This window comes from Sminthopsis crassicaudata, chromosome X (assembly GCF_048593235.1).
Source record: "Sminthopsis crassicaudata isolate SCR6 chromosome X, ASM4859323v1, whole genome shotgun sequence".
In the NCBI taxonomy this organism is placed as follows: Eukaryota; Metazoa; Chordata; class Mammalia; order Dasyuromorphia; family Dasyuridae; genus Sminthopsis; species Sminthopsis crassicaudata.
This window is the reverse complement of record NC_133623.1, coordinates 56,933,840-56,953,919: the sequence shown is the minus strand read 5'-3', so window position 1 is coordinate 56,953,919 and position 20,080 is coordinate 56,933,840. Positions and strand designations below refer to the sequence as shown.

Sequence of the window (20,080 nt, the reverse complement as noted above, 5' to 3'; positions counted from 1 at the left end):
TCTGAGAATGCAAGGTTGAGATCTCCCACTATTATAGTTTTACTGTCTTATTTCTTCTTGCAGCTCTCTTTAATTTCTCCTTTAGGAATTTAGATGCTATACCGCCTGGTACATATATATTTAGTATTAATATCGCTTCATTATCTATGGTACCCTTTAGCAAGATATAGTTTCCTTATCTCTTTAATTAGGTCAATTTTTGCTTTTGCTTGATCTAAGATCAGGATGGCTACCCCTGTTTTTTTTTTACTTCATCTGAAGCATAATAGATTCTGCTCCAGCCTTTTACCTTTACTCTGTATGTATCACCCTGCTTTAAATGTGTTTGCTGTAAACAACATATTGTAGAATTCTGGCTTTTAATCCAGTCAGTTATCCACCTCTGCTTTATGGGAGAGTTCATCCCATTCACATTTATAGTTAAAAATACTAATTCTGTATTTCTTGCCATCTTATTATCCCCAGATTATACTTTTCTCTTTCCTTTCCCCTTACCTCCTCCCCAATATTTAATTATGGGCACCTCTTGTCAAGCAGCCCTCCCCACTTAGAATCCGCCTCCACTTAGAATCCCTCCCCCTTAGAGTCCCTCTCCATTTCTTATACTTTTCCCCTTCCACTTTTTAATAAGGTGAGAAAAGTTTCTCTGTAAACCGAATATGTCTAATATTTTCTCTTTGAGCCAAATCTGATGAGAGTAAGATTCATACAATGTTCATCATCCTTCCTTCTTTCCCTCAGATACAATAGGTTTCCTTTACCTCTTTGTAAGATGTAATTTCCCTCTTTTTTTACCTCCATTTTCCCCTTTTTCTGGTACAATTCCCTTTTCACCTCTAGTTCCTTTTTTATATTATAATAGTAAACTCAAATTATACATGCACTCTCTATGTATACCCATAAGAGAAATACAGTTCTCAAGAGTTCTTTTTAACCTTTTTGTGCTTCTCTTGAGTCCTATATTTAGAGGTCAAATTTTTTTGTTGAGCTCTGTTTTTTTCCATCAGAAATAAATGGAATTCATCTGTTCCACTGAATGACCATCTTCTTTCCTGGAAGAAAATCCTCAGTTTAGTGGGGTAGTTTATTCTTGGGTGCATTCCAAATTTCTTTGTCTTTAGGAATATCATATTCTGAGTCCTTCGATCCTTTAATATGGAAGCTGCCAGATCTTGAGTAATCTTTATTGTGGCTCCTCATCTTTGAATTGTTGGCTTTTTTTTTTTGGCTGCTTGTAATATTTTTCCTTTGCTCCAATAGTTCTAAATTTTAGCCACAATATTACTTGAAGCTTTAATTTTGGGGTCTCTTTCAAAAGGTGTTCAATGAATTCTTTCAATAGCTATTTTACCTTCTGATTTTATGATATCTGGGCAGTTCTCTTTGATGATTTCCTGAAAAATAGCATCTGTGCTCTTTTTTTCATCATGATTTTCAGGGACTCCAATAATCCTTGGATTATCTCTCCTAGATCTATTTTCCAGGTCTGTTGTTTTCCCAAGTAGGTATTTAACATTTTTTTCCTGTTTTTTCTTTTTCTTTTTTTGTTTTGTTTTGTTTTGTTTTGCTTGACTGATTTTTGATGTCTTATCAAGTCATTCATTTTCATTTGTTCAGTTCTGATTTTTAATGAATTATTTTCCTTATTTACTTTTTTTTTTACTTCTTTTTGTATTTGTCCAACTGAATTTTTAAATGACTTGTTTTGTTTAAAAAATTTTTTTTTCCATTTCACAAAAAAAATTTTAAGGAGTTATTTTCTTTTTCCAATTCACAAATTCTGTTTTCCTTGGATTTCTTTACCTTTTCCAATTCACATATTCTGTTGTTCAGGGAATTGTTTTCTTTTTCCAATCTATCTTTTAATGATATCTTTTAATGCCTTTTCCAAACCCTCTGGCAAAGTTTTCCTTTCCTTTCCCCATTTTCCTTCTAGCTCTCTTTAAGATGCTTTTAAAAGTCTTCTAGGAGAGTCTTGTGTGGTGAGAACCAGGTTATATTACCCTTTGGGGCTTCATCTGGAGACAATCTGGTTTTAGTCTTCTCAGGGTTTGAAACCTGTTTTTCTCTTTCACTATAGATGGCAAGAAAAGATAATGATTATTGGAGGGGAAAACTGGACCACTAATATATTGTTGGAGTTGTGAAGTGATCCAACCATTCTGTAAAGCAATTTGGAACTATGCCCAAAGGGCTATCAAACTGTGCTTACACTTTGATCCAATACTGTTTCTACTGGGCCTATATCTTAGAGATCTTAAAGGAGAGAAAGGGACCCACATGTGCACAAATGTTTATGGCAGCCCTCTTTGTGGTGGCCAGAAACTGGGAACTGAGTGGATGCCCATGAGCTGGAGAATGGCTGAGTAAGTGAGGGTCTATGAATGTCATGGAATATTATTGTTCTGTAAAAAATAATTCATAAATAACTGGAAAGACTTTATTTTTTATTTTATTTTTATTTAATTTTATAATTATAACTTTTTTTTGACAGTACATATGCATGGGTAATTTTTTACAACATTATCCCTTGCACTTACTTCTGTTCAGATTTTTTCCCTTCCTCCCCCAACCCCCTCCCCCAGATGGCAGGCAGTCTTATACATGTTAAATATATTACAATATATTCTAGATACAATATATGTGTGTAGAACCGAATTTCTTGTTGCACAGGAAGAATTAGATTCAGAAGGTAAAAATAACAGTTTACACTCATTTCCCAGTGTTCCTTTCCTGGATGTAGCTGATTCTGTCCATCATTAATCAATTGGAATTGGATTAGCTCTTCTCTATGTTGAAGATATCCACTTCCATCAGAATACATCCTCATGCAGTATCATTGTTGAAGTGTATAATGATCTTCTGGTTCTGCTCGTTTCACTTAGCATCAGTTGATGTAAGTCTCTCCAAGCCTCTCTGTATTTCTCCTGTTGGTCATTTCTTACAGAACAATAATATTCCATAACATTCATATACCATAATTTATCCAACCATTCTCCAATTGATGGACATCCATTCATCTTCCAGCTTCTAGCCACAATGAAAAGGGCTGCCACAAACATTTTGGCACATACAGGTCCCTTTCCCTTCTTTAGTATTTCCTTGGGATATAAGCCCAGTAGTAGTATGGCTGGGTCAAAGGGTATGCACATTTTGATAACTTTTTGGGCATAATTCCAGATTGCTCCCCAGAATGGTTGGATTCTTCCACAACTCCACCAACAATGCATCAGTGTCCCAGTTTTCCCACAGCCCCTCCAACATTCATTGTTATTTGTTCCTGTCATCTTAGCCAATCTGATAGGTGTGTATATCTCAGAGTTGTCTTAATTTGCATTTCTCTAATCAATAGTGATTTGGAACACTCTTTCATATGAGCGGAAATAGTTTTAATTTCATCATCTGAAAATTGTCTGTTCATATCCTTTGGCCATTTATCAATTGGAGAATGGCTTGATTTCTTATAAATTAAAGTCAATTCTCTGTATATTTTGGAGATGAGGCCTTTATCAGAACCTTTAATTGTAAAAATGTTTTCCCAATTTGTTACTTCCCTTCTAATCTTGTTTGCATTAGTTTTGTTTGTGCAGAAACTTTTTAATTTGGCATAATCAAAATTTTCTATTTTGTGATCAATAATGGTCTCTAGTTCTCCCTTGGACACAAACTCCTTCCTCCTCCACAAGTCTGAGAGGTAAACCATCCCATGTTCCTCCAATTTATTTATGATTTCATTCTTTATGCCTAAATCTTGGACCCATTTTGATCTTATCTTAGTATGTGGTGTTAAATGTGGGTCCATGCCTAGTTTCTGCCATACTAATTTCCAGTTTTCCCAGCAGTTTTTGTCAAATAATGAATTCTTATCCCAAAATTTGGGATCTTTGGGTTTGTCAAACATTAGATTGCAATTTTTATTCACTATCTTGCCCTGCGAACCTAACCTATGCCACTGATCAATTAGCCTATTTCTTAGCCAATACCAAATGGTTTTGGTGACTGTTGCTTTATAATACAGTTCTAAATCAGGTACAGCTAGATCACCTTCACTTAATTTTTTTTTCATTACTTCCCTTGAAATTCTCGACCTTTTGTTGTTCCATATGAATTCTGTTGTTATTTTTTCTAGGTTATTAAAATAGTTTCTTGGAAATCTGATTAGTATAGCACTAAATAAATAGATTAGTTTAGGGAGTATTGTCATCTTAATTATATTCGCTCGGCCTATCCAAGAGCACTGAATGTCTTTAACTGGAAAGACTTTAAGACATGATGCTAAGAGAAGTGAGCAGAACCAAGAGAAGATTGCACACAGCAACAACAAGATCAATTCTGATGGATGCAACTCTTTTCAACAGTGAGACGATTCAGGGCAGTTGGATGGAGAGAGCCATCTGCATTCAGAGAGAGGCTTGGGGGGACTGAGTGTGGATCACAACATGATATTTTCACCTATTTTATTGTTGTTTGTTTGCTTACATTTTTTCTTGTTTTCTCCCCTTTTCATCTGATTTTTCTTGTGCAGCAAGATAATGTATAGAAGAATTGCATGTTTAACCTATATTGGATTACTTACCATCTAGGGAAGGGAGTGGGGAGAAGGGAAGGAGAAAAAATTTGGAACACAAGGTTTTGCAAGGGAAAATGTTGAAAACTATCTTTACATATAATTTTGAAAATAAAAACTTATTAAGAAATTCTGGTTGACCAACTAACAGTATCCATTCACATGTACCGGCCCTCCAGTCTCCTCTCCTTCAACAGACCATAGGATCATAGATTGAAGAGGGAACCCCAAAACTGAAAATCCTTAAAGGAGAAAACCTCCTTCAACTTTGCCTCAGTGAGAGATTCGACCCCAAGCACAGTTTCATCTTTGTTATCTGGGTGGGGTAGGCTCAGTCCTAAAACTCATTGAATTCAATTTAAATTCTAATCCTAGTTGAAACCCATTGAGGAGCCAACCTGGGACTCCACCGACGAGCCCCCTTCAGCTTGTCCAAAGCCCCCTATTATATTTTTTTAATCAATTTTATAATTATACATTTTGACAGTAAATATGCATGAGTAATTTTTTATAACATTATCCCTTGTATTCATTTTTCCAGATTTTCCCCTCCCTCCCTCAACTCCCTCCCCTACATGACAGGCAATCTCATACATTTTACATGTGTTACAGTATAACCTAGATACAATATATGTGTGTAAATCCAATTTTCTTGCTGCACGTTAAGTATCGGATTCCGAAGGTATAAGTAACCTGGGTAGATAGACAGTAGTGATAACAGTTTACATTCAATTCCCAGTGTTCCTTCTCTGGGTGTAGTTGTTTCTGTCCATCATTGATAACTGGAAGTGAGTTGGTTCTTCTTTATGTTGAATATATCCACTTCCATCAGAATATATCCTCATACAGTATTGTTGTTGAAGTGTACAGCGATCTTCTGGTTCTGCTCGTTTCACTCAGCATCAGTTCATGTAAGTCTCTCCAAGCTTCTCTGTATTCATCCTGCTGGTCATTTCTTATAGAGCAATAATATTCCATAGCCTTCATATACCATAATTTATCCAACCATTCTCCAATTGATGGACATCCATTCATCTTCCAGTTTCTAGCTACAACAAAAAGAGCTGCCACAAACATTTTGGCACACACAGGTCCCTTTCCCCTCTTGAGTATTTCTTTGTGATATAAGCCCAATAGCAGCACTACTGGATCAAAGGGTATGCACAGTTTGATAACTTTTTGGGCATAGTTCCAGATTGTTCTCCAGAATGGTTGGATTCTTCCACAACTCCACCAACAATGCATCAGTGTCCCAGTTTTCCCAATCCCCTCCAACATTCATCATTATTTGTTCCTGTCATCTTAGCCAATATGACAGGTGTGTAGTGGTATCTCAGAGTTGTCTTAATTTGCATTTCTCTGATCAGTAGTGATTTGCAACATTCTTTCATATGAGTGGATATAATTTCAATTTCATTATCTGAGAATTGTCTGTTCATATCCTTTGATCATTTATCAATTGGAAAATGGTTTGATTTCTTATAAATTAGGATCAATTCTCTATATATTTTGGAAATGAGACCTTTATCAGAACCTTTAACTGTAAAAATATTTTCCCAATTTGTTACTTCCCTTCTAATCTTGTTTGCATTAGTATTGTTTGTACAGAAACTTTTTAGTTTGATGTAATCAAAATCTATTTTGTGATCAATAATGATCTCTAATTCTTCTCTAGTCATAAATTCTTTCCTCCTCCACAGGTCTGAGAGGTAGACTATTCTCTGTTCCTCTAATCTATTTATGATCTCATTCTTTATGCCTAAATCATGGACCCATTTTGATCTTATCTTGGTATATGGTATTAAGTGTGAAAAGCCCCCTATTATAAAAGAGCCAAGTTAAAACCCTCTCTTTGCAGAGGTTCCAAACATGGCAGCCCTACACTTGGCACGCCAAGGGTCTCTGCCCACTGGAATACTTTTTCCAGTGCCCTCTTCTCTTTATCCATACCTATTTCCTTAACCAGACTTTAACCTTACTTCCAACCCCCATAATAAATCTCTTTTATCAATTAAGTTTCTGGGTCTGTAAATTCCTTTACAGAGAACTGCGCCTCCAGAAAGGGAATCCTCAGAACTCCCTACCCTTGTGCTGCCACTAGATCTTATTAACTCTTTGACCACCAGAAATCCTAATTTCATTTGGGTATCATCAATAATAAGAATTGCACATGTTTAACATATATGGATTACTTGCTGATTAGGGGAGGGGGTGGAGGGAAGGAAAGGATACAAAATTTGGAACACAAGATTTTGCAAGGACAAACATTGAAAACTAACTTTGCAGATGTTTTTTAAAAAGCTATATAAAAAAAAGAAAAACTTAACAGTATCTTAACTGGTCCTCTCCATTCTTGTCTATCCACCCTCCAGTCTCCTCTCTTTCTTCAGACCATAGGACCACGGACCTCATAGACTCAGAGGTTTGAATCCAGCTCCTTCATTTGACAGATAATAAGCACAACAACTAGCACTTATACAGAGTTTTAGGGTTTGCAAAGCATTCTATATATGTGAACAGTTTGTTTTCATACTTCTGTGACATTTTACAGACAAAGAAACCCAAGGGCTGCTCAAGGCCACGGCTAGAATTTTAATTTAGGTCTTCCTGGCTCCAAGTTCAGCGCCCTACCCACTGTACCATACTTCCTTTTGACTGGTCCTCTCATTTAAATGAGAAAATTGAAATCTAGAAATAGATATGATCTGTCTCTAGCCTATACTTGACTAAAGCTACAATGCTTCCTTAGTGTGGCCCAGAACCAAACCGGCTGCTCCATATGAGGTCGGATAAGTTATGGTATATGAATGTTATTATTAAGGCTTTATTATTGTTCTTATAGAACAATAATATTATTCCATAACATGGCAGCCCTTTTTATAGTGGCTAGAAACTGGAAACTGAGTGGATGCCCATCAATAATTGAAGAATGGCTGAATAAGTTATGGTATATGAATGTTATGGAATATTATTCTTCTATAAGAAACGATCAATAGAATGATTTCAGAGACTTGGAGAGACTTACACGAACTGATACTAAATGAAATGAGCAGAACCAGCAGATCATTGTACATGGCAACAAGAAGATTATACAGTGATCGATTCTGATGGATGTGGCTCTTTTCAATATTGAAATGATCCAGCCAGTTCCAATGATTTTGTGATGAAGAGAACCATCTTCACCTAAAGAGAGGACTGTGGGAACTGAGTATGGGTCATTTTCACTCTTTTTATTGTTTGCTTCCAATTTTTCTCATTTTTTTTCCTTTTTGATTTGATTTTTTCATGTGCAGCAAGATAATTGTACAAATATGTATGTATGTATAGGATTTAACATATGTTTTTTACCATGTTTAACATATATCGGACTACTTGCCATCTAGGAAAGGGATGGGGGAAGGGAAGGGAAAATTGGAATGCAAGGGTTATTGTTGAAAAATTATCCATGCATATGTTTTGAAAATTAAAAAAGGGTTAATTAAAATAAAATAAAATTGATCAAATGAAAAATCCATTGAGGAAAACACCTCAAAAAGTAGAATAAATCAAATGGAAAAAGAGATACAAAAACGTAACGGAAGAAAACCATACATTAAAAACTAGAACAAGGCAAATGAAAGCTAATGAGTATGAGATATCAAGAGTCAGTCAAACTAAAAAGAATGAAAAAATAGAAAATGTAAAATACCTCGGAAAAATAACTGACTTAGAAAATAGATTTTTTTTTTTTATTTCCATCTCCTTCCACCCTCCCATCCCAAAGTTCCAGCCAAATACCATTCACCCTTTCTGGTATCCATCTGGAATGGAATTCCACAGGCAATAAAATTTCGTTCATCCTAAATCTTACTTTTTCATTCCTTCTATCTTCTAGTTATTACTGAAAGCTGTCTTCCCCTGATGATACAAGCGCCATGGTCATTGTTTACAATCCAAGGTCCTCTCAGTCACTCTTAAGATGGGGGAGTTGGAGTATCGCTTTCTTCCTATTTCTACTTTCAGGTTCTCTCTTTATCTCCATCAAAGTTCTACTAATAAAATAATAGCAAATACATTCAGCTTATGTTTCAGGCAGTATGTTGAGAAAGCTCACTTATAATCTCTTTTCCTTTAAGGGTCATATATTTGCCATTCAATCAAAATCCTGATAACTGTTGTCTACCTCTAAGATACTCTTATTCATCCTTTTTTTTTTTTTTAAACACATTCAATTTCTAGACAAGTTTTTATTGAAAAGAATTTTCTAAAATGGAAACATTATGAGCTCTGGTTCTCACCATTCATGAAAAGAAAAACTAGATTTTTTTCATAAAATTGATCCTTTTAAAGTGAAGAATGCCCAGAAAGATTTGGTTCTTAAAAACTGCTTCCACATAGCCACCCAAAACTAAATTTGAAGTAGGTGTTACAAGAGAAATTCAGCAAGGTTGAATTCTCCTATGTTGCTCCTTCTGGAGCATACAGTGTCCAAAAATGAAGCAACTTTCCAAACTAATAGTGCAGAAATGCAAGAGAGAAAGAATGGCACTAAAAAACAATAACAAAACAAAAAAAAATCAACCAGCTGGGAAGAAAGTAGAGATGACATTTATTCAGGCACATATTCATTCAGCAACTTACTTATTTAGGTCTGCAATTCTTTAAAAGGCAGGAGTAAATTAATTTGGTTTAAACTGATCTGTGGATCTGTCTACATAGATCCACCCCAGGCAGACTACAGTATATCCCATGGAATTATATTCTTGCCACTCAACAAGCAGCCACTTTCTCACTGGGTTTGAGTGAGACATAATGACTGGGTTTAGATGGAATAGATGTGATGAAAAGAACTATGGTAAAGCAACTCTTGCCTTAGAAGTTGAAGAGGAACTCAACTGTGGCCCGTAGAGGCCCTGCCAGTTACACAGGACAGGCTCTGAGACATACAGTAGCTAGGGCCTGAGCCAGCCAGAGTACTGCTATGGGCTTCCCAGAGGCACTTCAGGGCTCAGCAGGGGACTTTACATGGGGGTGGGTTCCTCATCCATCAGCCACAGGTTGGTCCAAGGCTCCTCAGGCAGCTCAGACTTTGGAATAGGGAAGTGCCTGTCATACCTGTCCATGTGGCAACCTCACAGCTCAACCTCTTATACATACATATTGACCCTCTTTAAAAACACCTCTATTTGATTGCATTTTGTTTTCTTTCTCAGTCTTTTGCTTCCATCTTGATCTGATTTTTCTTGTACAACAAGATAACTGTGTAAATATGTATACATATTTAACATGTATTTCAACATATTTAACATGCTAGGGGAGGGGGTGGGGGGAAGGAGGGGAAAATTTGGAACAAAAGGTTTTGCAAGGGTCAATGTTGGAAAAATTACCCATGCATATGTTTTGTAAATAAAAAGCTTTAATAAAATAAATATTACTTTCAAAAGAAAAGAAAAACTGTTTTGTTTCATATTTTGAATCATCTCTTATGTGTACTTGACAATGCTTTTTTTCTTTTTCTATTTGTATTTAACTTTTAAATATATAAAATAAAAAAAAAGAAATGCTAACCATGAACACTAATTTAAGAACTAAGAATAACTGTGTTGTGGACCAACCCCATTTATATATATAAGTGGCCCCAGCCTTAGTTGCCTTAAAGCTCTCCATTTTGGGGAAAAGTTGACTTGCCAGTATCATTTTCCTCATTCTGAAATTAAACTTCTGTTTGTGCCTTGGCTCTCCTGTCTTTAGCCTGCTCTAGCCACTCACAAGTTAGAGGCAATTCCATCCAGTTGAAACAAAGAACTGAAAATCAAGGGTGTCCTCATCAATTAGAGAATGGCTATACTACTGTGTCACAAGAAATGATGGAGACAGTTTCACAGAAACTTGGGAAGAGTTGTGAACTGATACAGAATAAAGTGAGCAAATTAGGAGAATAATTTATATAGAGACAACTTTAAAAGACTTAAAATTTTTGATAAATGTAATGACCAACAGGATTCCAGATAATCTTATGCTATCCATGCTACCTACCATCCTCTACGACAGAGGATGAACTCAAGATACAGAATGAAACATATATTTCTGGATATGGTCAATTATAGAGGTTCACAGTCAGTGGGGGGAACTCTGGGTGAGCTATAAGACCCTTCAGCCCAGAAGGAACCTGCTAACAATGCCTGGTTCAGCTCCCCATCTTCTCTCAGGGCTCTTGCCTTCCTGAGAAGTCAGAGGCGGTGACAACCTGTGTTGATATTGAAACATGTTTGGATTCTTACAAGGTGCTAAGTCAGTTAGCATGGTACTTAACAGTTCTCTAGTTCATTAATGTACTTTAATATTAGAATTCTACAAGATTCACACCTTTAAGAGAGCATATATAAACTAGGAGCTTCAACCAGGATTCAGTCGGGGACATTTAGAAGTCAAGAAGGAGAAGCCCACTAGAAGTTCTGAGCCTCAGCCAGGATTCAGTCAAGGAGATTCACAAGCCAGAGAAGGTAGTCGGGCAGAACAAAGGAAGATAGAGAAGTGGTGGCAGGCTGTCCTGTGGAGAACACTGAAACCAAGATCCGGAAGGCCTCCAAAAAAGCTAGCCGAGCCCCAAGTGAAGGAGAGAAAATTTGGAAAGAGACAGTAAAGGATTTGGACTTTAACTCCTGGCTGCATTTGGGGTGATTACACTGAACTGAAACTAAGGCTGCCTCCAGAAGCCCCCAAGAAACCTGTTCCCAGAGAACATTACATTTTAGAGAAGAATATTACAGAAACGGAGTGATACCAGGTGGAAGAGTGATACCAGGTGGCAAACTACATACAATAGCAAGTTGGTTATGTGGTCCCAGTGTCAGTGATGTTTTTGTTACATTATATAAAGGGGAAATGGACTCCATTTTTCCATCTTTGGGAGTCCCACCTCATCACTTTTCTACTAGGAAGGTATATTTTAATCACTCCAGTGTGGGGGCTCTAGAAAGCAATGGTACAATTTGTCACCCCAACTTGGGGGCTCTAGAAAGCAGGACACAATAGCCAATGTGAAAATGTATTTTGCTTGGCTATGCACATACAAGCATACATGCACATTGTTAAATGCATACCTGTGTTAAAGGAAGACTAGATTCTCTGGTATGAGGGATGTTGAGCCTTTTTAAAGTCTCCTTTTTAACTTCAGTGTCCACCTGATCCACTTACCTGTGGCTCAAAAATGCTATAGTATGTGTAGCAAACCATTTTGGCAGCCAGGTTAAGCCAAGTTGAGGGTAACTGAGGAGTCTCAAACCCATCAGTGTTTTAGGGATGTGTCTACCCCAAACATGTGAAGACTTACCCTGTTGAAATGGATGGATGAGAACAATTTGTTCCAATGGCCATGAAAGTAGCTGATGCAGGTGCGTGAGCTTGGTCAGACAGCTAAGGCACCAAGGTTATCCACTGCATCCTGGGCAATCACCAATCATCTTGACTTTTATCTTGTCATTGGACTTTGATAACTCTGGAAGAGAGAGGTCAATGACATCACACAGCCGCCTCACTTAAATGGAATTAATACATGAATCAAAAGACATCATCCACACTATTTTCTCACTTTTATCTGTTTCAAAATTCTGTAACAAGTAAGTGATGAAGCAGCAGGTGAAGAAAAACTAGGAATTGTAATCACAATCCTGCATACAGGCAACCTAGATCACAAAGTCATATTCTTAATGGAAATAGCACTGGGATTCGGTGGCTCCCTGGATCTCTGAGCAGCCTTTTTAAATAGACCACACTGTTCAACTCCTAGTATGAGGAAGAGGGTAGAAAAGGTGCCTGCTTAGTATGACAGGTAGGGATCCCACCTTGGCTCAAAACACAACACTCACCATTGGTACATGAAAGGTATATGCTTAAGGAAAACATTATGAAACTGGCATAGGTTTTGTAATCACAACTAATCAAGTTTGTATGCCTACCAAACGGAGTAGATATCAAGCTCACGAAACATGATTCTACTTGTAGAAAAGCTCCAGGCCACCAACCATCACCAGTGTGTGTGTGTGTGTGTGTGTGTGTGTGTGTGTGTGTGTGTCCACAATGGCAAACTCTGATGAGGTTAAAGAAAAATTTTATGAAGACCTGAAGAATCTCATTATCAGTGTGCCAAAAGGGGACAAGCTCATAATAATGGGTGATTTAATGCCAGATTAGGCATATACTAGCAGAGGTGTCAGGGAGTTCCTTGGAAGAGAGTTCCTTGCTGAGTTACAAAAAGCAATAGCAATGGGTTAATTACTGCTGAAGACTTATGCATTTGATGACCTCACCAACAGCAAGTTCTGTTTACCTAAATACAATAAAACTTTGTGGCTGCACCCATGCAGCAAAAAATGGCATTTAATAGACCATATCATTGTAAGGAGAAGAAAAAGACAAGATGTGAGAGTAACAAAGGCAATGTGTGATGCAGAGTGCTAGACTGATCCTAGAATTAATTATTCTCCAAGCTAAATATTTGCATGCAACAGAAGCCACAGTTCCAAGGCAAAATGACTACCATAACAACAGATTAGAACATTTCTTTGAGGGGGAACTATTTATTACTAACTTGGAGGGAAAGCTGAGCCAACACATGGTTGGCAATAGTGAAGCAGAAAAGGAGTGAGCAATTTTCAGAGATTTAGTATATAGTATATTTACTCATCTGGGTCAGAACACAAACATCAAGATTGGTTTGACAAAAATGATGGGAAATTCAGAAGCTGCTAAATGAAAAACAAGAACTCCACAGAGTTTACCAGCAGGATGGTTCATCCATCTCTAAGAAGGCAAGATTTAACTCCATCAAAAGCAAAGGACAAACAAAGCTTTGGGAGAGGCAGGTTTCTTGAATCTGTAAGAAGGCAAAGTAAATTCAGTAAATTTTACACTGATAGTAACAATCCAAAGTGTTTTTATGATGTTGTGAAGATTATTTATGAGCCAAAGCATCTATTATGCCTCTCAACTATTTAGTGCTGATGGAGTCACATAGATTAGTGATAAGGACATGATCCTGAAGAAATGGGCTAAACATATCCATCATGTTCTCAACTGACCCATCATTTATCAGTGCTAAAGTCATTGCCCTTATATGTCACTTTGAAGTCAATTCCTTTCTCGCCAAATTTCCAACTAAAGAAGACGTTTTGAATGTTATTATGATGAGGAGTAAACTGAGGTTCTAAACCGAGATGGGTCAGTTCCTTTTCTCTCTCTCCTTCCTTCCCCAAAGTAACCAAGGGCCGATTCGGCAGCAAAGGAATTTGCTCCTTAATGCTGTATGGAAACAAAGTCTTTATTGATAGTAAAGGGATAGACAGGCATTTGGCCTTCAGGAAGACCCAAAATGCCTGAAAGGGGGACATCAGTTGATGGGCATTTGGCTGGTATATACCAAATGCAAAGATTTCATTTTTCAGCCTTCCTTATATACATACATGATGACTAGAGTCAACAAAACAATGTTTGCACAGAGATGTTATCAAGAGCTTCCGGAGATATTTGTCAATAATACAAGAATTCTCTGTTGTTGTAAATAAGACAGGAATTTTCTTATTATTGTAAATAAGACAAAAATTCTCTATTGTTATCTCCTTCAATTTCTCCCAAAAAAGGAATTTCCTGTTGGTATTTTTGATCTTAACTTATCTCCTTTCCAAATCTCATCAATTAGATAACTCTTGTGTGGCAAAGCTCCTTGTGCTGATTTTATTCCAGCTAACATTAATAAAGCATAAGATCCACTACTCATAGAAAAGTTGAGTGAAATCTTCAAGATTATATAGCGAGAAGAGTTTATCCCCCAGGAATTCAAGGGTGCTTCTACTGTCCATCTCTATAAAGGAAATAGCTTGTCCTGTAATAATCACAGAAGGGTATCTCTCAATCTCTGCTTGCATATTCTTGCCAGACACATCCTTACTACGTGAGCTCCTTCACCTAGAAGATGGTCATCTATCTGAGAGCCAGTGTGACTTCAAAAGGAACCAAAAAAAGATCAATATTGTGTTTGTTGCCCAATAACTCCAGGACAAATGTCAGGAGCAGAACAGAGGCCTATAAACAATGTTTATTGATCTGATCAAAGCTTCTGATAATGTCAGTTGTGAGGATTTGTGGAAGACATTGACAAAATTTGGTTGCCCAGAGAAGTTCATCAGGGTTATCTGTCATTTGGGCTCTCTGATTAATGAGGCAAAACTCATAACAGAGAATTACAGTTTTTTGTTAGTGATGTATCAAGGCAGCAACGTGTTGACTCTGAAAATGAGCAATAGCTTCAAGGTGGGGACTGCTTTTATAAGTAGCTTTAAGCTATCTCAGGTAAGTCTACCTCAGCAAAAGAGGGTTGGGTCCTCACATCTCAGTTCTTCCACAAAGTAGCAAGAATATGAAAGTTTGCAGGTATGAGTACATGACAAAAAGTAGGTGATACAAAAAGCTGCTGACATAATTTCCTTCCCAATCAGAGCCTTCACCAATACTCATTGATAAGCAACGTTGGTGGAAAAATGGGTAACTGAGTCGACAAAAATTTCAATGCTACACTTAGTGAACAAAGACCATATCCATAGAACTTACTAATCTTCATGAGATTTCTTGAAGGATATTTTTGTGATCAGTGGAGATTTTGGAAAGGATGGACATGGAGTGTCTTTCAGTCCTGTATCTTGAGTTGGGATTTAACAAATATAAGCATATCACAGAGACCTATAGTTTCAAATCAATTAGAGGTGGAGTGCCTAGAAAGTGCCAGCTTCTATTAACCCCAAAGGTGTTAGCTCCCCTGTATGTTAGAACTCTCAAGTGTTAACTCTGCAAAAGACAGATGGGACTGGGGAAATCAGGAAAGGAGCTCATTCCATAAAACAATATCCAAGCCTTCCCTTTTCATACAAAGTCCCACCTTTGAAGCACATAGAGGATATTTTTAAATTTTAATTTCAAGAGTTCCTAAGGTAATGATTAGCTGCATGGGATGGACAGGAAAAGAATAGACATCTGTTTAGGTGGCCTCTAGGAAAAAGGGTTCTACAAAAACATACAAACAAAAACTTCATTTGGGTTTCAATGAGTATTACACAAATAGGGAAACAGGAAGACATCTAATCACAAGTTTAGGGATCCTTTGATCTAGCAGTATTACTACTGGGTCCACATCCCAATGAGATCATAAAAAAAGGAAAAGGAACCACACGTGCAAAAATGTAGCAGCTCTTTTTGTGGTGGCAAGGAATTCAAAATTGAGTGGATGCCCATGGATTGAGGAATAGCTGAATAAGTCTTGATATAGGAATATAATAAAATACTATTGTCCTATAAGAAATGATAGCAGGCTGATTTTCAGAAAAGCCTGGAGAGCCTCACATGAACTGATATTGAGGCAGAACCAAAAGAACATGGAGCACAGTAACAGCTCTTCTCAACAATGCAGTGATTCAAAATAATTCCAATAGATTTAAGATAGAAAATACCATCTGCATTCAGAAAGATAACTGTGGAGATTCAATGCAGATGAAAGCATACTACTTTCCCTGGTTTTTTATATATTTTTTCTTTTTGTTCTAATTTTTTTCATAACATGACTAATATGGAAATATATTTAAAATGATTGTACATGCATAACCTCTATCAGATTGCTCGTGGTCTTGGGGAGAGGGGAAATTGGGAAGGAGAGAGAAAAAATCTTATGAAGATGAATTACATGTAACTGGAAAAGTAAAATACTATTAGGGGGGGAAAAGTTGTACATAAAACTAAATCTATTGTGTACAACTTGAATATATTCCTTTCTAATAAATAATGTTATCATGTAATAAAAAATGAACTTTAAAAGAGTTTAGTGAGCAAAAATAAAAGAATGCAGTTACAATGAATTAATTACATAGGGAAATAGAAAACAAGATAAATGAGGTTTTGGTCTCTAGCCTTACTAAAGTGACACTGAGTCATTCTTTTGGTTAAAAGACAGTAAGATTTACTTTTGGGTGTTAAAGCTTTCTCTTTCTTTTGACATATTTCTAACAAGTAATACTAATTCACCCATGAGGACAGCAAGTCCTAAATAATAGAAAAATATGGGTAGCCACTAGGGGATCACAATGAAAGTTAGGCACCTTTATTCAATAGAGGCAGCTGGCTCAGAACTGAGTTATCACCTTCAGTTTTGGGGTCAATGAGAGCCTAAGTATTAGTAGTATATAATGCATGCAATTACTGTTTGATGAGAATTGAAAGCCTGGGCCAAATGGCTTATGCTTTGCCCTCCGAGAGATTCTCTTAATCAGAAATGTTCTCCCCCTTCAACATTCTTTGGTATAGCTAAAATTCCAGAGCAACTCCAGCATTTACTCAAACCTCAAAGCAAGGAACACAAGGACACACACCAGCCTAAGTCAACTATATTTTTTAAGACAAAAAGAGGAAAAGTCACTCTAAAGAAAACAGTTTTGGTGGTAACAGAAAAGCCAGTGGTCGAGCAAGAAGAGAGGGAAGGGATAGTCACATTGCCTGCAAATAATCTACCTTGGCCTAAACATTTCACACTGAACATTGCACAAACAACAGTCTTTACACCTCTCCCTCTGTGCCCTTGAAAGAGAAACCGTATCTGAGCTGCTGAACTAAAATCACTACTGTTAAAAGTGCTCCTACTTTTGTTTTCTCTTTAGAAGAGAATCGGATCTGCTCTCTTCACCCCCTCCCATCCCCAATCTCTCTTTTTCATTCTTCTCTTTTACTGTGAGTCTCCCAAAATCTCACCCTGTCCAAATCTGTGTGGATTCCTTGATTTAGGAGATAATAAATAAAAGCAAAACCCCAGAAATCCATGTAGGTCCAGGGCACTCCTATCAGGGAGTGGTAGAGCAAGGCAGACTTTTGATTTCAAGAGAGTGATTTTGAATCAACTAAAAACCTACTTGATCAACTGAATTTCAGGATATAAAATAAACCCACATAAATTGTCAACATTTCTATATATTACCAACAAAGCCCAGGAGCAGAAAGAGAAATTCCATTCATGAGGATGTTTTTTTTTTCCATTTTTTTTAAGCTTTAATTTTATTAATTTTTTGGTTACATTTCAAATCCTTCCTTCTCTCCCCCCCTCACTAGAGAAGGCCATCATTTGACACCCCCCCTTATGTGTATGTACATATATATGTATATATATGTAAAATCATACTGTACAAATTTTTATTTATAAGTTCTTTCTCTGGAAGTAAAATAGCATCTTCCTTCATAGATCCTTTGTAGTTTATTTGAACATTTATAATATTCAGAATAACTTAGTCATTCATAGTTATTCTTCAAACAATATTGCTGCCATTGTATCCAACATTCTCTTGGTTTGGTTCTTTTCACTTTTCATTATTTCATGCAAGTCTTTCCATATATTATCTAAAATCAATCAGTTCATCATTTCTTACTTCACAATAGTATTCCATCACAATTATATACTACCGCATGTTTAGTCATTCCCCAATTTTTAAACAGCTCCTCAATTTCTAGTTCCTTGCCACCACAAAGATGGCTTCCATAAATATTTTAGAACATAGAGGTTCTGTCTCTTTTTCCTTTATCACATTGGAAAACAGATCTAATAGTAGTATTACTGAGTCAAAGGGTATAAACAGTTTTGTAAGTTTAGGGGATCTCCGAATGATTGGATCAGTTCATAGCTCCACCAACAATGTATTAGTATCCCTATTTTTCTAGATCCCTTCCATAATTTGTTATTTTCCCCTTCTATCATCTTAGCCAATCTGATAGGTATGAGATGATATTTGAAGATTGTTTTAGTTTGCATTTCCCTAATCAATAATAATTTAGAATATTCTTTTGTATGACTACATATAGCTTTGTTTTTCATCCTATGTTCATCATTTGAACATTTCCTGTTTATATCTTTTGACCAGGTATCAATCAGCATATGACTCATTTTCATATAAATTTGACAAAGTTCTCTATATATTTGAGAGATGAGACATTTATTTGAGAAACTCTATAAAAATACATCCTATCCCACCCCAGGTGGAGTCAGCATGGCAGAGTAAAGAAGGAACTCACCCAACCTCTCCGTCAAACTGGTCCAAATTCCAAATTCAAAAATGATTCTAAACAAATTTTAGAACTTATTAAAACAAGGTTAGAAACAAATGTCAGAATACCCAAAAATGTGGAGTAAAATATTAGAACAAGGTTAAAAACAAATGTGAGAACACCCAAAAATTTGGAGTAGAACATTTTCCAGCAGAAGACAATGGTCAAAAGAAAAGGTCTGTGACATCAGTCCAATGTAGCGCCTGGCTTCAGCCATGGTCCAGTTCAGTCAGCAAAGCAAGACTATTTTGCTTTAGCACAGAAGATTTACAGCTACAATGGGGCAGAAACACTCCTAACAATTCCAGGACAGAACAAAAGGCTTGTGGTCAGGTCCCAAGAAGGAGTTCTGAAGACAGCTGCACAAAAACCCCTGAAGCTTGGGAAAGTGCACCTTCTATCCTGGGAACAAAGCCCTACTTTAACAAAGAGTTAAAAGCTGAGCAATGGGCGAGAAAAATAAACAGACAACAAAAAAGTTTCTGACCATAGAAAGTTACTATGATGACAAGGAAGATCAAAATACATACTTAGAAGATGATAACAAAGTCCAATCTCCTGGATCCAAAGCCTCCACAAACATAAGAATTGGGCGCAGGTCATAGAAAAGCTCAAAAGGTACTTGAAAATCAAATAAGAGAGAAAGAGGAAAAATCAGAAAAAGAATTGAGAGTAGTACAAAAGAAAAACAAAAAGCTAATGAGGAGAAAAATGCCTTTCAAATTAAAACTGGCCAATTGGGGAAAAGGTACAAAAGCTCACTAAGGAAAATAATTCCTTAAAAATTAGAATTGAACAAATGGAAGTTAATATCATTATGAGAAATCAAGATATAATAAAATAAAATGAAAAAACAGGGGGGAAATGTGAAATACTTCATTGGAAAAACAACTGATAGATCCAGGAGAGATTTTTTTTTTTTAAATATTGGTCAACTAGAAAGTTCTCCATGAATTCAAAGTGAAATGTACTATATAAAAAGTAATAACAATGTTCTGGGATGACTAGTTGTAAATAACTTTGTTATTCTCAATAGTACAATTATCCACAACTAAAAGTCATCTGAAAGAATTATGATGAAAAATCTTATCCATACTCAGAAGAAACTGATTGTATCTGAATACAGATTGAAGCATTCTTTTTCCCTGTCTCTCTGTCTCTATCTTTATGTTTCCTAAACTTAATTTTTCTTGATGGTTTTTCTTTTCATTGGGGTAGGAGATCTATGTTTTCTTTCACAACTTGACTTTTATGGAAATGTTTTGCATAACTTTACATGTGGTTTCTTAATTGTGAGTGGGGATAAGGGACAGAATCTAGAACTCAGAAATTTTAAAAACAAATGCAAAAAAAATGTTTTGAATGTAACTGAGGAATATATTAAATAAATTAATTTTAAATTGAAAA

General features: G+C 36.4%; 1 protein-coding gene across 1 annotated transcript in view; it reads left to right on the top strand.

The window, feature by feature from the left end:
* The window catches only part of LOC141548205 (cation channel sperm-associated auxiliary subunit gamma-like), a 29,878-nt gene extending 21,259 nt beyond the window's left edge, over positions 1–8,619 (top strand). Inside the window, exon 30 of the mRNA XM_074276903.1 lies at positions 8,442–8,619. The gene's annotated coding sequence lies outside the window, so the exon portion shown is untranslated. The remainder of the gene's footprint in view (positions 1–8,441) is intronic.
* The last annotated feature ends 11,461 nt before the right edge of the window (positions 8,620–20,080 follow it).